Source organism: Pongo abelii, chromosome 17 (assembly GCF_028885655.2).
Source record: "Pongo abelii isolate AG06213 chromosome 17, NHGRI_mPonAbe1-v2.0_pri, whole genome shotgun sequence".
Classification (NCBI taxonomy): Eukaryota; Metazoa; Chordata; class Mammalia; order Primates; family Hominidae; genus Pongo; species Pongo abelii.
In genome coordinates this window covers 82,753,131-82,771,336 of record NC_072002.2, presented here as the reverse complement: position 1 = coordinate 82,771,336, position 18,206 = coordinate 82,753,131, and the positions used below count along the sequence as shown (strand labels likewise).

At 33.5% G+C, this 18,206-nt stretch overlaps 1 long non-coding RNA gene across 2 annotated transcripts; it reads right to left on the bottom strand.

The window, feature by feature from the left end:
* Nucleotides 1-1,302: 1,302 nt before the first annotated feature.
* On the bottom strand, nucleotides 1,303-18,192 carry LOC129051624 (uncharacterized). 2 transcript variants are annotated; one of them, XR_008516003.2, is made up of 6 exons: nucleotides 18,094-18,192; nucleotides 5,491-5,672; nucleotides 4,981-5,111; nucleotides 3,641-3,746; nucleotides 2,792-2,890; nucleotides 1,303-1,773 (listed from the first exon to the last, which is right to left on the bottom strand). It is a non-coding gene; the product is annotated as an uncharacterized LOC129051624 (long non-coding RNA). The 2 variants fall into 2 exon arrangements; XR_010137613.1 differs by lacking the exon at nucleotides 4,981-5,111.
* Nucleotides 18,193-18,206: the final 14 nt, after the last annotated feature.

Below are 18,206 nucleotides of genomic sequence, written 5' to 3'. Positions count from 1 at the left end.
ACTTTAACACCCCACTGTCAATATTAGACAGATCAGTCAGAAAATTAATATAATCAGTGAAGAAGTCACAATATTGACTTAGAGAAAAAGAAAGATGTTACCCTTATGTATTTCTTTATATTTTTCATCCAGAGAAGTAAGTTTAACACCAATCTAAGTTGAGATTTTACTTTTTTTGTAATTTAACTTTATTAAATATATTTATTTAAGAGGAGAAAGAAACCACTAAGCTGAAATTAACTGATTTTCCCGTCTTGGTATGAAGTCAGACACAAAATTTTCACTAAGTGTTATGAAGGCAAAATAGTTCCAATAATATCATCATTTTAATTGTGCAACATCAAACATTGATTTGAGATTGCAGTTGATTTTCCTTCTTCCAAAAATGTTCAACTATCATCATCAAATGTTACAGTATAGTTGATTTTCAATATGATGAATAATATATAACATTCCTGAGAGTGCACTATGTATGAGATTATATTCTAAGCATCTTTTATATATTAATGTAATATGCACAATGATCTATGAGGAAAATAATATTAAAATCCATATTTTATAGATTTAATAGCAAAGTCTAAAAGTTATAAATGGTAGGGGAGCTGAGATTTAAACTTTATCAGATGTTTCAGTTCTTCTTTATGTGTTTTACCATTAACCATATGGATTCTCTATTACGATTATTGTTATTTTTGGCCAAAAGCAAAATAAATAAATGCACCTTTTTTTAAAGTTCCAATTCTCCTTAAGGTCTAGATAGTGAATTTTTTTTCCACTTGACTTTTAGAAACAGCTTATTATTAGTCATTTTATCTTAACGAAATTTTATTCAGATGGTTCTCATTTTCTATGAAAGAATAGAAAGCAAGATAAAAGGTGGTTCAGATAGTAATCGCACACTTAAAAATTACTAAACTGCATATGTAGAGGAAAGAATTGTCAAAAACAGATGGCAGGATAAACTGAGCCCACAGGCTCAGTTTGCCAATCTCTGCATTAAACTAATGAATCACGGGCGGGTGATCAATGCATGTAATTTATTTCAGTATTCGTTAATAACATGTTTACACAAAGTTAAAGAAAAGCATGAAGAGTTAATCTGAAGAATCTTACTATGTATTTTGCTCTGTCTACTGACTGTCATTTAGATGTACTTTATTTATTCATTAAGTCACCCACCTGGGCATTTATTGTTGTGCCTACTCAGTTTCATACATGTTTTTACTTTGGTGTACTGTAAAATCAGCCACCATCATATGTGTTTTAAATTTGTACTTAGATTACTGAAATAACTGAACAGCATTTATATCTTTGAATGTTCATTGGAGGAAGAGGTGGGAGAGGCATAACATCATTGTAATTAGAATTCCTAGATGCCTAGATTAAAAATTGACAAGACAAAATAAATAATAAATTGACCCTGTAGGAGAATTCATTTCATAGTCAAGGGAAATACATTTAATAATAGATCCTTATGAATAGCTTATAGCCCACAGATGATTTACTTTGCTTTTAGCCATTTTTGTAGTTTACTAGGATTTCCTACTTTATGCCCTCCATCTTGTGTGATTTTTTTCTCCTTCCCATTTCTTTGCTCTCTCACAACATCCAACCATCATTTTTTTCTCTCATCCCTGCCGTTAACTAAGTTTCTATCCTCCACTCCTTCATGCAAGTAAAATCCTCTTACGTCTTCTCTCTCCTTTTGTTTAACTTTAAAATGTAGACATTGTAATACATACAGGTAGATCTTAGTCTTTTGTAGAATGCAAACTGGAAATTAAAAAAATATTGTTTAGTTCAATTGCTAACATATATCAATAATTACATAAAGGGTTCATCTTGGATTCAGAAATTTATTATAAAATGGCATAATTTCTTTTCCTGAGACCTAAATCCTTTTTATGTCTTTCAACAATTAATCACATTAAATTTATGAAGGAAATATAATAGGCCATGTATATATACATTTATCAGTGCTTAGTGTGGTTACATTTTCTAACATCCTTTGAATGTCTCACTGTGACTAATTCTTACATCAGAATCTAATATGGACAGTGACTCATGGAGACAACAGGAGAGGAGTCAAGGGACTGATTTTGATCAGTTGGTGGTTTAAAGCCCTAAGATGGTATTTGTATATTTCGCTACTGCCACCTACTAACACCAAAGGAAAGGGGATTGCCATTGTATCCCTCTTTGACATAAAATTTTCGTGGATCTCTTTAACCTATTCAATTAAACAGTCTGTTGATAATAAGATAAGGTTTGGAAGAGATGGAAAAAGAAGCTTCTCATATTCAAATCTTTCCAGGTAAAAGTCTCAAAATGTTGTAAGACTGGAAGTGACCTTAGCGACATCATCCTTTCTGATTCTTTTGCCAATGAGAAACTAAAATATGCAGGCTGACTCTTTTGTTCACAGCCATACTGTTCTTTGATGAAAGAACTGAGTCTTGGACCTAGTCTTCCAAATCCTTATACAAAATAGAGCAGGGAGGAGCTCTGAAAATGCTTTGTGTATATTGGGGCAGTCTATTTTCTGCAGTAAACATAGTAAAGGAAGGCATTCATTGGATAGTGTTAAAAATACCCATCCCACTCTTTAAGAGATTATTGTGGAAACATAAGGAAGGACTGCCCACACATGGTAAATCAGTCTCCTTTCTGAATACTAACACAAGGATCTGAAAACAGTTTGGATGTCACTCTTGGTATTCAGCCTCCTTTGGAAAATGTAAACCTTGAAAGAGCAAGGAAAGGCATTGCCATAGCAATTTTAAGATTTTACCTGCTGGTTTTCTGCCATAGTCTTTAAAAAATGAGCTCAGAGCTAATCAGAGTAGTCCTCAGGGGCATGTAGGAATAAAATCTGTGCCTAAATGAAAATCTAGGAATAAATAATGAAGAATTATATTCCCAAGATACTCCCATTGTAGAAAACTGCTGTGGAAACCTACCTATATAATACTGGAAAACAAAAATGTAATGAATGTTGTGTAGATCAGAAAGTAACAAAACGTGAACACTAACATCTTGTAGATTTCTTGTTTGAAATAAAATTTCCATTCATTTCTTACCAAGCATTACTACTTCAGTTTCAATGTTCCTGCTTCTCCCTTTGTAAATTATATTTAAATCAGTGAAATTAATTTAAATACACAACAGCTTCTTTGTAAACAGCTCAGTTGAATTATTTTTTCAGTAAAAAAAGAAGTAACTAATTTTAATTATAAAATAGTTGTGTTAGGAGTAAAAAGGCTTATTGGAATAAAGAAATATAAAATAAAGTAAAATGATTGTGTTGTTTTTAAGAGTTTATTTTGCAGTAGTTGCTTACATCAAAGTATTTTAAAAATAAAAAATCACTAAAATTAAAACTGGCCAATTCAAATGGAGAGGAAATTTTCCAAGCAGTATTAATTCTACAGCCCAAACTCACAAAACATTCTCCATCTTTTTCCTAAAAATGGTATTAAAATGCTTTCTACATTTAACAGTGTCTGTTAACATGCTTATTTTCTTTCAGAATGGTATATGACTGGTTCATTTACTTATATTTTTATAAACTCAGAGAGACATTTTAGTGTGAAAGGTAGATCCTAGAGAAGTAAAAATGTCTAATTCTCTTATTACCCACCATGCTCCTGGAGCTAGAAGAGTGTAATTTTATTCTTCCCTTCAGTTACTTCTCACACTTGCTTGTTATGGCTTCCAGGCTCCACCAGCAGACTTGGAATTACTGACTATAACAAAGATGATAATCATATTTGTTGGGTAAACAATAAACAAACAAACAAACAAACAATAATACCAGTTGAAGAAAGGGACAGATTTGAAAATAGCTTAAGTGACAATTAAAACTGACTATAATCAATTCTGCATGAAACCTTTGTGACTCCAAAGACTCTGTCTTGTTTTGTTTTGTTTTGTTTTCTTATCTCATGTGGATTTGGAAAGAGAAAATAAGCAAACCTATTACTCTCAGAGGGTACAGTGGGTTGTAATAAGGAGCAGGTGACAGTTCTGATAGGCTGGCAAACATTTCCCGACCTGAGCAGGTCTTTAACCTTTCTGCTTCTTTAGGACAATAGGTGAAATGGATCAGAAAGTAAAATGTTTCCTTAAATATCTATAATATGTTCAAATTTTTAGGCAGAGTCTCCACAGATATATAGTCAGTAACTCTTATCTGAATATTATGATTATATCCAAGTAATAATCTTCATAAGATATCTAGAATGTTTCCTTTCTTTCACATTTTAAGAACGCTTGTGGCTTTTCCTTTTTAACACTTAAAAGATCTTTTAACATGTAACAGTTCATTACTAAATTTCATGAAACCAAACTTTTCTTAATAGATACATTGAGGGAGAAAGTCTTTATTTCTCTACTAAGTTCAATAGCTTTTCTACTACAATATAAAAAGTTGCTAATATATTTATGCACTTAAGACATTTTGGGTTTAAAGTGAACGTTAGAAGTTGACTCCAAATTGTCATTGTCGTAGCATATGTGAAGCAGAATTGGGAACAGAGAAAATTCCATTACAAAAAAGCTCTTGATTGATACACGTAAAGTCATAAAAATGCATCATGATTCTTATTATGCATGGAAAATATGCTTTCTGGGAAACAAATTAGTTCGTAATATCTTTCAAAAATTATGAAGTGTGCTCAGAGACGTATTAAAAAATCTGACAGTAAAATGAAATATATTTAATGAAGCATATCATGGATGTTAAACTGAAAGCCATACCAGCTTTATTGTTGTTGGAGGCAATAGCTGCCTGATGTTTGGATATTAATTCCCAGTAAAGCTGGCATTCTGAAGTAAAGAAGAATGTTAAAGAATCTTAGATGCAATTCTGATGATATGCTTATTAGTCCACTTACTCTATATGAGATAGATTGATTATACTTTCCCTTTTGAATCTATTTAGTTTATGTATTTGATTGCTAGAAGTTGATTTTTGCATACCTGCCACAAAAATTCTTAGATAGGCTGGTGGAAAAACATCATCAGAAATGTTGCATCAGATTAATTTCTGTTGAGCATTTCTCCTTCTTACTGTATGGGCTATATAGTCAGTCTAGTGACAATTGTTTGGTCTGCAAACACAGACATTTAACAGCTGTTCAGTCTAAGAAAATGTTCGAGCTCAAATTTGATCATGAAAACAAAGAAACCTAAATTCGAAAAAAAAAGCAAACGGGTCATTGTGAAATTAAAACACAAGTGAAGACTAAATGCATTCAGTGATAGCCATTTATTTTAGTGGAAATATTTATTTTAATGTACAGTTTTTGATTATCATTTTTTCCTAAAAGGAATTTGATTTTTACTTTACATAGAAGAAAAAAAAATTAAAGGATGAGTTAAAATGTCGGTTGTATATTCTGAATGCAGTTAGTTTACAATTAAAGGAAGGAAGAAGGGGAAAAAGGAAGGAAAGAGACATCTGGAATTCAGGTTTTTGCAAACCATCACCTTGCAGTCCTCTGTCTCAATCTTTTGGTTACGGCTTATTGTGCTTGTGATGATTATGTGGAGAGATGGGGTGGGTTCAACATCAGGTCCATCTTTTACTATTTCATGACGTTTTCAGGTTGGCTCATCTTTTTCTGTCACATTTACCAGCAATCCAAAGTGAGATAATAATAGTACATGTCCTATGCGGATGATGTGAAAGTTAAATGAGAAAATACAAATGAAATGATCACCATAGAGCTTTGCATCTATTGATAAATGCTCATGAGTTTTTGTAGTGGAAAACAGGCGATTAATTAAGAAAGTGATATAAAATAGTACCATTAAATGAGTCGTATATGTTAGAAGCATTTTGAAAAGAGAATATTAATAAAAGTTCACATTTTTTCCATTGACAAAAATAAGTCCTTATAGTTTTTTAAAACAACCATTTAACTTTAAGAAACCATACTTGATTCCTTTTCCTTTGTTTTTCTTTTTTTCTTTTTTCATTTATCCCTCTGAGTATTTGATGAGCTGTACAAATATAGATGTTTTCAATAGAAAACTACAAGTTTGTACCTTATGGATCAAAAGAGGATATGCCAGTATCACGTTCAACACTGATTTAACCTGATCTAATAAAGAATTTTAAAAAGAATTAAATTTGAATATATAAGTAAAATTTTGCATTTGGCCCTCTTTCCTTATTCATACACACTAAATCTTTGTAATTGAAGATCTTACTTTAATTCTTTGTAACTAACTGAAAAAAGAGGTTAACATAATCTACAGAAGGTCAGAGAATCAAAAGAAAACTGACAATTTAGTGAGCTCCAGCCTAAGTAAAAACAAATAGAATCCAAAGGCTTTCAATAACATACACCATTGTGCAGAAGTTCATCAATTTGGGCTTTATAATTTCATGCTTTTAGTCATGTTCATATTCTGCTTCTTCATTATTTTTATTAGTTACATCAAAATAAACAAACAAATAAGATCTAAGAAATTGAAAGAGAGGGGGAACACGGAGGAATTCTTTCTCGTTCTATTTTCAGTTGTGACATTCAGGAGAAGAGGAATACTCTGTGTTAGAATACAACGTAGTGACATTAAAAAAGAAAAAAAAATGAAGCACTTATGGCCTCCTGGGCATATTCTTAAAAGACAAAGTAGAACAACAGGAGCCAGAACATTTTGGTCTGAGAAACTGCCTTGAAAATTAATGTTAAAAAGGCATATGCAGATTCCAGACATCAGCCACCAGTGATTCTCGTCACATCTAGACAGTTAACACAGAGGACAGGCCTTCGCCCTGAGAGCCGGGGCTACAGGTGAACTACAAAGATTAGAATGGCTTGAAATTCAGTTCAAAATCTGTGCACATAAATTCATATGTGCATTATCCTGGAGACAAGTTCACAGCTTAGAATAGAAACTCAAATGGAATTAAAACACACACATGCACACGCACGCACACACACACACACACACAGCCATCTAAAGTCTTTAATGTCTATAAGCTTTTGTTTATAAATAATGTGGTATGCATGAAATCGTTGACTATTACAACTAGGTAGAATATTAAAGGTCAACTAATTATTCCTCTTTCTGACTTTAGAGGGAGGAATATTGGAAATCTAAGATGCTAAATGACTCGCCCATGACAACAATAAGCAAACCTGTAAATGGTAGGTTCAGATGTAGGATCCGTGTTTCTGTCTCAGCATTTGGTGATATTTACAATATATAGTTACATCAGTTAATCAAAGTAATTATTATCACCTTACCATTAAGCATGCACCTAAAATATATCAGGCACCAATCTACATAATTAAATGCATTACATCGTTTAATTCTCCAGTGCCAATTGGCAAGTCTGACTTTATTAATTGGGGAGTTTGGGTAACCAGCTTGTTAGAGGCAGGTCAAAAATTTTAAAATTCTCTGACTGTAAAACGCCAAACACATTATACTCTATTAATCTTTGCTATGTTGATAACTCTCCTACCAATAATATAAAATCATTTTGTATCCTCTTTTGTGCCTTTGTTTTTCAATGCAAGTTTCACAGTGCTGAGTATGAAGCAGGCTCTCAGGAGATTGCTGTTGGTTGAGTGATGATGGAGATTGTGGTTTTGGTGATATTCGTGATTTGGTAGCTACACAGACTCCTAAGTGAAGGAAGTAAAAGAAAATGTACTTTGGAAGTATTGATCTCTCATTAAATATTGAATCCTTGTAAAGACAGCCAACAAGGTGCTGAAGAAGTACATGGAATACCCATCAATTTATCACCCAGAAAATTAGATTTAGAAAAGAAACTCATTGACTTCTGAAAGCAATAAACCTTGGAAAAGTCACATTGACCCTCAGTCTTATTAACACTTTGAAATACACAGACAAACTCAAACTGCAAAGAGACTATTTTCTGAATTATTTTTGCTATTAGTCTCACTATTTTATAGGCTCATTCATTGATTTTTTCAAAAATCATATACGTTTACTTTCATATATGATGAAACATATATATCATGTATATTTACAAACATATATGTTTACTGTCTTAATTACATGTAAAGAAATAATTTAAAATAAAATGTAACCATAGAGGTTGAGCAAACAGCCCTATTAATAAACACAGGATAGCATTATGAATTGACAAAATGGAAACCATTTGCACACTGGTAGGTAGGCAAATCTCCCTCGGTTATCATCACCACTACTGAAATAAATGGTATTCTTTGACTTAAAACATTTTAATTTTCAAGAAATATTTAACTTTGTTAGCTGAAGTCTTTATAAAATACTCTTTAACATCAAGTGGCTTGAAGAGAAGGACAGAATAATCTCATGGGCAAAGAATACTAGGTAAAAGGAACAATAGATGAAAAAGAGGGATATTGAAAAAGAGACTTGCAGACTAATGTTTGAGTAGACTAACACAAGGAATAAAGCCAAAATATTTCATGGGGTAAACAATCATGAAAGACCCTATTTCAATAAAGTGCTTCTTCTTAACTGCCTCTGACAGAGACTTGAATTGTAATATTTAGATTTAGTCCTTTACCTTTGCATTCCACTTCATATTAGGCCAAACACTTGAACTCAAACAAGGCATTAATTGTTAAAATATCTTGTTTCATATGCTCCTGGTTTAGAGCTTCCCTGTCTATATGTGTCTCCTTGAATTAACTTGGCTGGCTGCCAATTTCATTTTGAGAGATATTTTTGACTTTAACTCATGCAAGAAATTGTATCCAACTTTGCTCTTAAGTCATAATTATACCAGCATTTCATTTTATGACCTCAAAAAAATATAATCATTGATAAAATCAGTCAGGATACTTAAGGAGCTATCCTTCAATTTTCAATATATTACAGACCCTTCATTATGATGAATATCTAGGATCTTCAGGCATGAAACATGCAACTGGAGGTATTTTGGAGATTGGGTTAGGATTCTCAGATTCCTCTGGAACGCTTGCTGTTCTATACTTTAATATCTAATATGCAGAATCCTACATTTTGCTAATCAGCACACTGCATTTAAGATGCAATTTAGCTTCTGTAATTGAGCAGGATACATAATTATCTGATCCAACACTTTTTCCAGTCATTTGAATACGGAAAGAATGGGCTTCCTCTAGCAAAGTTATCTACTTACTGTGTGTTTCTCACACGTGTTCAAGTGCACTAGCTGGGACTAAAACTCCACTCCCTCATAGTATCAGTTGAAGGCAATGCGAAATGGCTAACCCATTTCACACTCCTCCAACTTGTTCTCAGATCTCCAAGGAGCCAAAGTAGTAAGCATATAGTATGAACGCTTGGAGACAGTGAGCAAAAATTTAATCCTTTGTTCACATTTATATTGAGGTCAGGAAATCCTTACTCTGTGCACCTCACCTTACATGGTGTCATGGTAAATGTTTAGCAAGTGGTCTTTAAAATATAGATATAGATATAGATATAGATAGATGTGTGTGTGTGTGTGCGTGTGTGTGTGTGTACTATCTTATAGCGTGGTCCATTTCCATGGTATAAATACATAAAAGGGGCTCATTTCAAAATACTGACATGATGGAGATTTGGAAAAGGCTGTGCATAATCGGTGGCATACCACTTCCCTTAAACCATTACTAGGTATAGATATGATGCTGTTTGAGAATAGCAACATTACCACTCAAAGGCCTACTTATATTCATATAAGAAATTGTTTGGCTAATGTTACCATATCCTTATTCTATATTTTACTGTATCTTTGGGCCATGGAGTTAAAGGTATCATATTCCCACAAGAGTTCTCTTTACTTGTTCAGTTTCTATCAGCTTTATAACACAACATAGAACCATAATAGAAAACATATTTTATAAAAATTCTTAGATGATTAGTGTTTGCCATGACAGTATCAAAGGCTCAGATCCATGCAATCAATTATCTTTATGCTATTAGTCATGTCCTTCTCCTTTGAAATGATTGCCTGCCATCTGTTACTTCATTAAGTATTAAATCTTCGTTGCTGAGGAGCAAGCCAATTTGCTTTAGTGACTTTACCAAAAAAGCATTTTAAATGTCTTTATGAGAGCTGTAATTGCTTAAATTCAGTGTTCTTTTACATTCCAAATAAAAAGTGAATATATGCACGAGAAATACCTGGCAATAAAGATAATGAAGTCATTGGTTGTGCAGTCATATAACCCCTTAAAAGGTTATTCACAGCCTCAACCCTACATTATCACAGTGTGTATCTGTTGCAAACTTAGCCCATTAAAACTGAGGATGTGTATATGGTAACTAAGTAAGAGCAGTTTTGTTAATAATTTCATGAGGGAATAAGTTGTTGGCATTTACACCTGTTAGTAAACTGCCTTGAATTATATTTTTCTGTCTTTATATGTGAGATTGGTTTATAGCTGATCCCTCTATATTACCATTCATCTGATCACTCAATTTGCATTCCCTAAGGGATCTCATAATCTAGATTAAGAACTACTTAATTTGGAGCTCTTAGAAACACGTTCTTCATAAGGCTATGCAATGTGCAAGACAAATAATATATATTGCATTTAAGTTTTCTTAATATATTCACAGTTGTCAATAAAAACCATCATAGTTATCGAGACCATCTTGGCTAACACAGTGAAACCCCGTCTCTACTAAAAATACAAAAAAATTAGCCGGGTGCGGTGGTGGGCGCCTGTAATCCCAGCTACTAAGGAGGCTGAGGCAGGAGAATGGCGTGAACCCGGGAGGCAGAGCTTGCAGTGAGCCGAGATAGCACCACTGCAGTCTGGCCTGGGCGAAAGAGCGAGACTCTGTCTCAAAAAAAAAAAAAAAACCCTTCATAGTTGTTGTTGTTGTGTGTGTGTATGTGTGTTTTGAGATGGGTTTTCGCTCTTGTTGCCCAGGCTGGAATGCAATGGCATGATCTCAGCTCACTGCAACCTCCACCTCCTAGGTTCAAGCAATTCTTCTGCCTCAGCCTCCCCAGTAGTTGGGATTACAGGCATGCACCACCACGCCTGGCTAATTAGCATCAGAGTTTACCTCCAGAAAAAGATAGTAAATATCGCTAACATCATCTTCTGGTCAAAGACAGTATTTGCTGGCCAGAGCAGACTCACGGCAGAGGTTAAGTAGACAAGGTAGAATGCCAAAGAGTTTACCTAAACTAATGGCAGTTTAGACAGTGTTTATTGTGAAGCTCCAATACAAGATGTTTGTTTCAAAACACTTCCTAAGCCCAGGCAGACAGACCATGTATAGACAAAAACACAACAACTGGTTGCAGAGGCAGGTTATTATTAGAAATAAAGATTGAAGATGGAAAACTGTACAGGGAACTAAAAGTTTCAAACTTTGAAGTAGTATTAAAGACTTAGGTATATATTAGACTAGAAACAGATTGTGGATCAAAGTTGAAACAGAAAATCTCCACCTGGAACACATGCTTTTTAAATAAGGTTGCAACTAAAAGTGAGGCCGCCATTACTAGAGTGTAGGTTTTTAGGAGAATGAACTAAAAATTGTGAAACCAACACAAAATCTCAATGTCAGCACTAGAATACTGAATCTAGCAGCAATTCAACAGAGAGGATAACTCAGTGTCTGAGGAGCCCTACAAGTGAAGGGCAAGAGTTAGCTGCAGAAATTCCCAGAGATGTTTAGATATTGCCTGCGTCAAACCTAGATAGATCTCACTTAGGGAGAGAGCTGAATGTGGAGGGATGTCAATTTTGTGTGTAGCAGTAGTTGCAAAATCCAAGGCTAGGGAAATGAGAAAAGGCATTGTTGTAAATATAATAGTTTTTGCTTGTATTGATTGTCAAATTTTGTATCTTGTATACTATTTGTCTGTTTCAACACTTCAAATTGATAATGTATAGGAAACCAACTCTCTTCTCTAGCTTTAATTTATAGATCCAAGTTCCTAGGACTGTGACAGATTCTCATTTGATGTCACTGGCCAAGGTTTCTAAAGATACAGATTGCTGGGTCTCAATATAATCCTAAAGTATTGTCCAGGAATCAATCTATCTATCTATCTATCTATCTATCTATCTATCTATCTATCTATCTATCTATTTATATCTTAAAGATTTCTAGGTGATTGTGGTATATATTCAGGTATGAAAGCTACTGTAAAAAACGACAATGTTATTTAGAAAAATACTTGATATTAAAGAATTTAGACTTAAAGGCTAACAAGGTGAAAATGAGTCAGTATTTGAGTAATAGGGAACGTATTTCTGGAAAATGAAACATCTGATTGCAGAAGGTGACCTGTAACAAGAGAGAGAAAAGGCAAGCAGTTTAAAAGGGAGAGAGAAAAAAAAAAGCCAGGAGAGCTTTAAAACCAGAGCACCATTTGATTTATATTCACCCAAGGAGACGGAAAATGATTTCACTTTCTCAAGTAAGAGTAATCAGCTTTCTGGAACCCTAGTGCTGGGGGATTTCAAGCCATGTAATTACAAAACCAAGAAAGAAAAATCACTGCAACATTAAAAAAAGTGAAAGTGACAGCTATTACCTAGGGTATATTCTACAAGATATCTAATTGTAATCAGACTTAAAAGCAAAATTTAAGAACAAAAGCCAAAGAAAGAACTATTTTATATGTAGGCATCATTCCATAGGTTCTGATATGTGAGGAAAAATTATTTAATGATAGTGAAGTCAAATGTCTGTTGTAATGGAAAGTCTTCATTCAGTAAAATAAATAGTTGGTTAGGTAACAACAGGAGATATTCATGGAAACGTGTGAATGATTTAGAAGGGTTATACTATTAGAAACATGGATCATATTCTGAAGGTATACAGAAAACTTTTATTTTTAGAGAAAAAGAGAAAGTATGATGGAATAGTCTCATGTTTAATACTGTTCACAAAAGAGAAATAGAACTTTTAGCAAGTGGTGTTTAAATGCAGCTAATGGAAGTCACTACAGGAACCCTTAAATCCTTTCTGTTCTTCTAATAAAGCCATTTGTACTTCTTTTAAGTATTTGAGAAAACCCGAGGTGAGAAGTTCATGCTGAATCTCAAAAAAGTGCCTACAACTCAGTTTTATACATTCAAATTTGATTTGAAAAGTTTCACAGGTGAGTGTAACATCTTTTTTCTACAGCATTTCCTCCCTAAGTCACTAACAAAGTTAAAAAAACAAACAAACAAACAAACAAAAAAAACAATAAAGACACTTTTGAGACACAGCTAAAAATCATAACAGAAGTAAGCATTAGAGAAGCATTTTGGATATTCATTCAAAAGGAACTGAAAAAATTGAAATCATAGTTTGTATATTCTTTGGGAGAGTGAATTGAGAAAAAAATATATGTAGCTAAGTACCAATCTTTAAAGTAGTTTTATTATTAGGAATTGGCAAGAGGAAATTAACCCAACGAAAGAATCTTGGAAGGATCTGTTAAGAAGGAATCTCAACTAAAGCATTGTGGAAGAGACCAGCAGGAGAAAGCCAGAGTTTCAAGCAAGTGTGGGTACATTGTTGTCAATTGCTCCCTGCAACAAGAAAACAAACAAACAAACAAAACCAGAAAATTCAGGAAAAACCTTTAGTGTCTTGATAATCAGAAGTGTCCACAGGGTGAGAGAGATGAGTGAAACAGAAGTAGGGGATGAGTGGAGAAGGAAGTCAGTGATTAAAGAATGTATTGATAGTTAATATAATAGAAGTTGAGGAATGAAAGAAAGGGTAAGGATACGAAGAAATGTTACGGTTGTGTAACGTGGAGAAAACACATTTTTCAAATCATTACCTATGCCTGTTTTTCAGATGCCATTCAATGACTATGATAAATGTATTTCTGGCCCTTATAAGAGAGTGCTGAGTCATCATTAGCTGTAGACTGAGTTTATATTCATTTCTTTCATCTCTTAGTATATAGTCATACCATGCATATTAATATCTCCCTGCCTGCTTCCTGTAGAGTTTGTTGTTAAGGATAAAGGAACGTTGTAAGCTATTTTACAAAGAGCCCATTATGATTAATATTTGCAGAGAAGTTCTGTAGGGCCTTTGGGCAAGGTGATGGGCACCTAGGACCATGAGGGCACTGGGCAGCTCACGCCTGAGCTAGCCAGTTTCGTGTGGGGACATATCCAGTCACTCTGTTGCCCAGGCTGGATTGCAGTGGTGTGGTCTCACCTCCGTGCAACCTCCACCTTCCGGGTTCAAGCAATTCTCCTTCCTCAGCCTTCCGAGTAGCTGAGACCACAGGCACATGCCCCAGCGTCCAGCTAATTTTGTGTGTGTGTGTATTTCAGTAAGGACGGGGTTTCACCATGTTGGCCAGGCTGGTCTCGAACTCCTGAGCTCAGGCAATCTGCTCGCCCCAGCCTCCCAAAGTGCTAGGATTACAGGTATAAGCCACCGTGTCAGGCCAGTTTTTTGGTTTGTTTGTTTTTAACATTCCTTGCAGTACTTCAAAGTGTATCTTCCTGAAGGACAAAAGAACATCTTTTTTTTTGTTTGTTTTAATAAGTTGCTCCTTTGCCACAAATGCTGTCCTTGTCTCCCCAAGGTTCAGCCCACAGTTTCCGCAGCTCTGATGTCAAGGGGAAGCAAAGACGATATGACAGGAAATAAACCACACTTAAGTAATATAATAACGAGACTCTTGCTCTAAGCCACAAAATTGGGGCAAATGACCTGCTAAAAAGGGAGATTGTTGTCATGCAGCACTCAGCACGAAGGAAAAAGCTGCTCATGAAGAGGATACAGAAATATGCAGACATCTTTTTCATCGTTTTCAAGAAAGTGACATAACTTCCAGTGTGAAAATAGTTATATAAATCCAAATGTGACTTTAATAAAAAGTTATATTTTGGCATTTTCTGAGGGGATATGATCTGAATCCACAGCTATCATAATTTCTAAACACTTTTTGGTTTAATTAATTATGCTACTTTATGTAAGTAATACAAATGTATAATATGATCATTACACTTAAAATTTTGCTTTGTCTATTGCTAATATTTTCACTGGAAATAAATACATAATTTCTTCAACTTCAAAAGAATTGGGGATAAATGATAGTGACACTTTTATTTGATGAAATGCCTGTTCTAAGTAAACATAGAATACTGAGCTATTCTTTTCCTTTAGAGAGATGACATTACAGTTTTTAAGAAAACTAAATAATTGCAGACCTTATAACCTTCTAAGATCTCTCTCTTCTATCTCTGTATCTACTATCTCCTTTCGTTAAATAAACTATCTCCTTTGGTGCATTAAAAATGTTAACAAATTAAAATTGTACTTATAATTAGTGATAACATAACTTTTTTGTGTTTAGTCATATTAAAATAATTTGAACCTTATTTTAAAGGTCAACTTTAGATTTGTATCTTTTTTCAGCTCAAATGTGTTGTTTATATTTAAACCATGGCTTATAATCATTTTTCTGGAAGCAATGATTATTTCCATTACTTCTGTAGAGTGGATTTTTCTGTTAGGCAGAGAGATGTCAAAATAAGAGAAAAGTACTTGCAATAAATAACTTCATTCAGAGACAAAATACCTTAGGTCAATTTAGATTTTATACAGCCATGCTCAATAAGAAAAAAAAAATACTATCAAATCTGAAACACCAAATTCCATGAAATTTTATGGGCACTCTGATAAATTGACCTTTTAAAACATTAAAAAATAGCCTGGAGAAAATAACAGATATTATTAACTATATTTTTAAGAAAGCTTACTGCACTGTGTTTTCTTCAAGGTTACTTTTTTTAATATTCTTAAATGTGTTTAGAATGTTCGTAATTTTACTGTGTTATGAAGCATGCACTTTGCATAATACATTTACAACACTATTTTCTCTAAGAATAATAATATAAATTATTTTATTTAAATTAGATACATATTTACACTTTGTAAAATCATTTTTTGTCTTATCTAAATGGTAATGTGTTTTTATTTATTAAAGTTATAATCTCCTGCTAATTACACTTAAGAGGTTTAAATACAATTAATATTAAAAGAAAATTGAACTAGATTATGTATACTCTTTTGTTTGTTTTTTGTTTGTTTGTCTGTTTTTCTGAGACAGAGTCTTGCTCTGTCGCCCAGGCTGGAGTGCAGTGGTGTGAACTTGGCTCACTGCAAGCTCCGCCTCCTGGGTTCACGCCATTCTCCTGCCTCAGCCTCCCGAGCAGCTGGGACTACAGGTGCCCGCCACCACGCTCGGCTAATTTCTTTTTGTATTTTTAGTAGAGACGGGGTTTCACGGTGTTAGCCAGGAAGGTCTCGATCTCCTGACCTCGTGATCCACCCGCCTTGGCCTCCCAGTGTAGATTATGTATACTCTTTAAAAATAAAATAGAAAATATATTTTTAAATTCAGAATGTTTAACAAGAATTTATTTTGGAAGGTAAAATGAATCAACATTTTACATGATCAACAAAATCTACATATAGATAATTTTCTGTATTTTGTGAACCATTGATGTTGACCATGCATTTCTTACACATAGTTATTAGAATAAATCGCTATTGGTACTCAAAGCTGCTATAAATTGATGGTGGTCTCACCTTTCTCATTAAATAAACATTATATGGATAGTCCTATCAATTATATTAATAATCAGCAAATTTAATCAATCTCAATTTCTATTTCCCAATCCCATGACATTTCGCTGTCATCTTCTGCTCTTAGATAGGCAATAAATACAAAAAACCACAAACACATACACATGCTCTAAATTCATCTGCAGTTTTAAATATGTGTGTGTATGGACATATATAAACAAAATTACACTTGACTCTTAAAGTTGAGAGAAAACTAGTTTAGTTATTCCTGATAAATCTTTCTAAAAAGTCAGTAAAAAGCATTTGTTAAATGTATTATTCAAGATAAATATAACAAAATAAATAAATCACAGTTCCACAAAAATTGAAAAAAAAATACAAAAATTTTAAAAAGCATACTACTAAAAAGCTTTTATAAAATGATAATATGTACAACAAATGTGGATGAAGACTATTTCCTTATTAAAAAGTAAACAGTATAAAATTTAGATTAAATAACAATAACACAGAAGCAGTTATAAGCTAAAACTGGGAGGCCAACACAAACTATAACTAGACATAAAGATGAAAAATAAGCAGGGGACAAAGATATACTAAACAATTTCTGTGATAGGTTAAGTTGGCCTGAAAATATTCATTCAGAATTTAATCCAAAATGTTAAACATATAAAAGAGGAATTTTGTTGAAAACGGTGGTTTCCAAGAATATATAAGACCATCATCTTATATGTACTTAAAACCAGGATCAAAATATATACACCAAAAAGCATTAGATATACAGGCAAAGGTAATGAGCTATAATAATATTTGAAAACTTCTATATAACTTTCAAATACCAACCGATTAAGTAGACAAATAGATAATTGAAGAAATACATTATTTTAAGAACATAGTTAATAGGTTACTATATTTGTATATTATTCATATTATTTGTATCTTATAAATATAAGAAAGAACATGTAATAGGTTTGTTTATTTGTTTGTTTGTTTTTTGAGAGGCTGGAATGCAATGGCCCTGTCCATAGCTCACCGCCACCTTGAACTCCTGCATTCAAGCAATGCTCTTGTCTTGGACTCATAAAGTGCTGAGATTAGAACATGGAGTTTTGTGGTGTTTTTTAAAAAACTTTTATTTTAAGTTCAAGGATACAAGTTTATTACATAGGCATATTGTGTCATGGGAGTTTGTTGTACAAATTATGTTGTCACTCAGGTATTAAGCCTAGTACTCATTAGTTATTTTTCGTGATCCTGTCCCTCCTCTCATCCTCCACCCTCCAAAAGGCCCCGGTGTGTGTTGTTCCCCTCTATGTCCAAGAACATGGAGTTTTTAAGAGTTCATTTATTAATTGAGCATTTATTTGTCCTCAACTAAAATTTCAATAAATTCCAAATAGAAGAAAACATATAGTTGACATTGTACTTTTTACCATCTAATAACACTGCAAATAGTAAAAATTTTTACTACTTCCCCACTAAAAGAAAGAATTTCTTCACTCTGATATTTTCAGAAATTAGAAGCTGAATGAAAAAGAGTACCGGTGAGAATAAGATACAGTCATGCAGTACCTCAGAAGGACATGTTGGTCAACAGCAGACTGCCCAGTTGACAGTGGTCTCATGGGATTATAACAAAGTTGGAAATTCCCATAGCTTAGTGACCTCATAGCCATTGTGACATT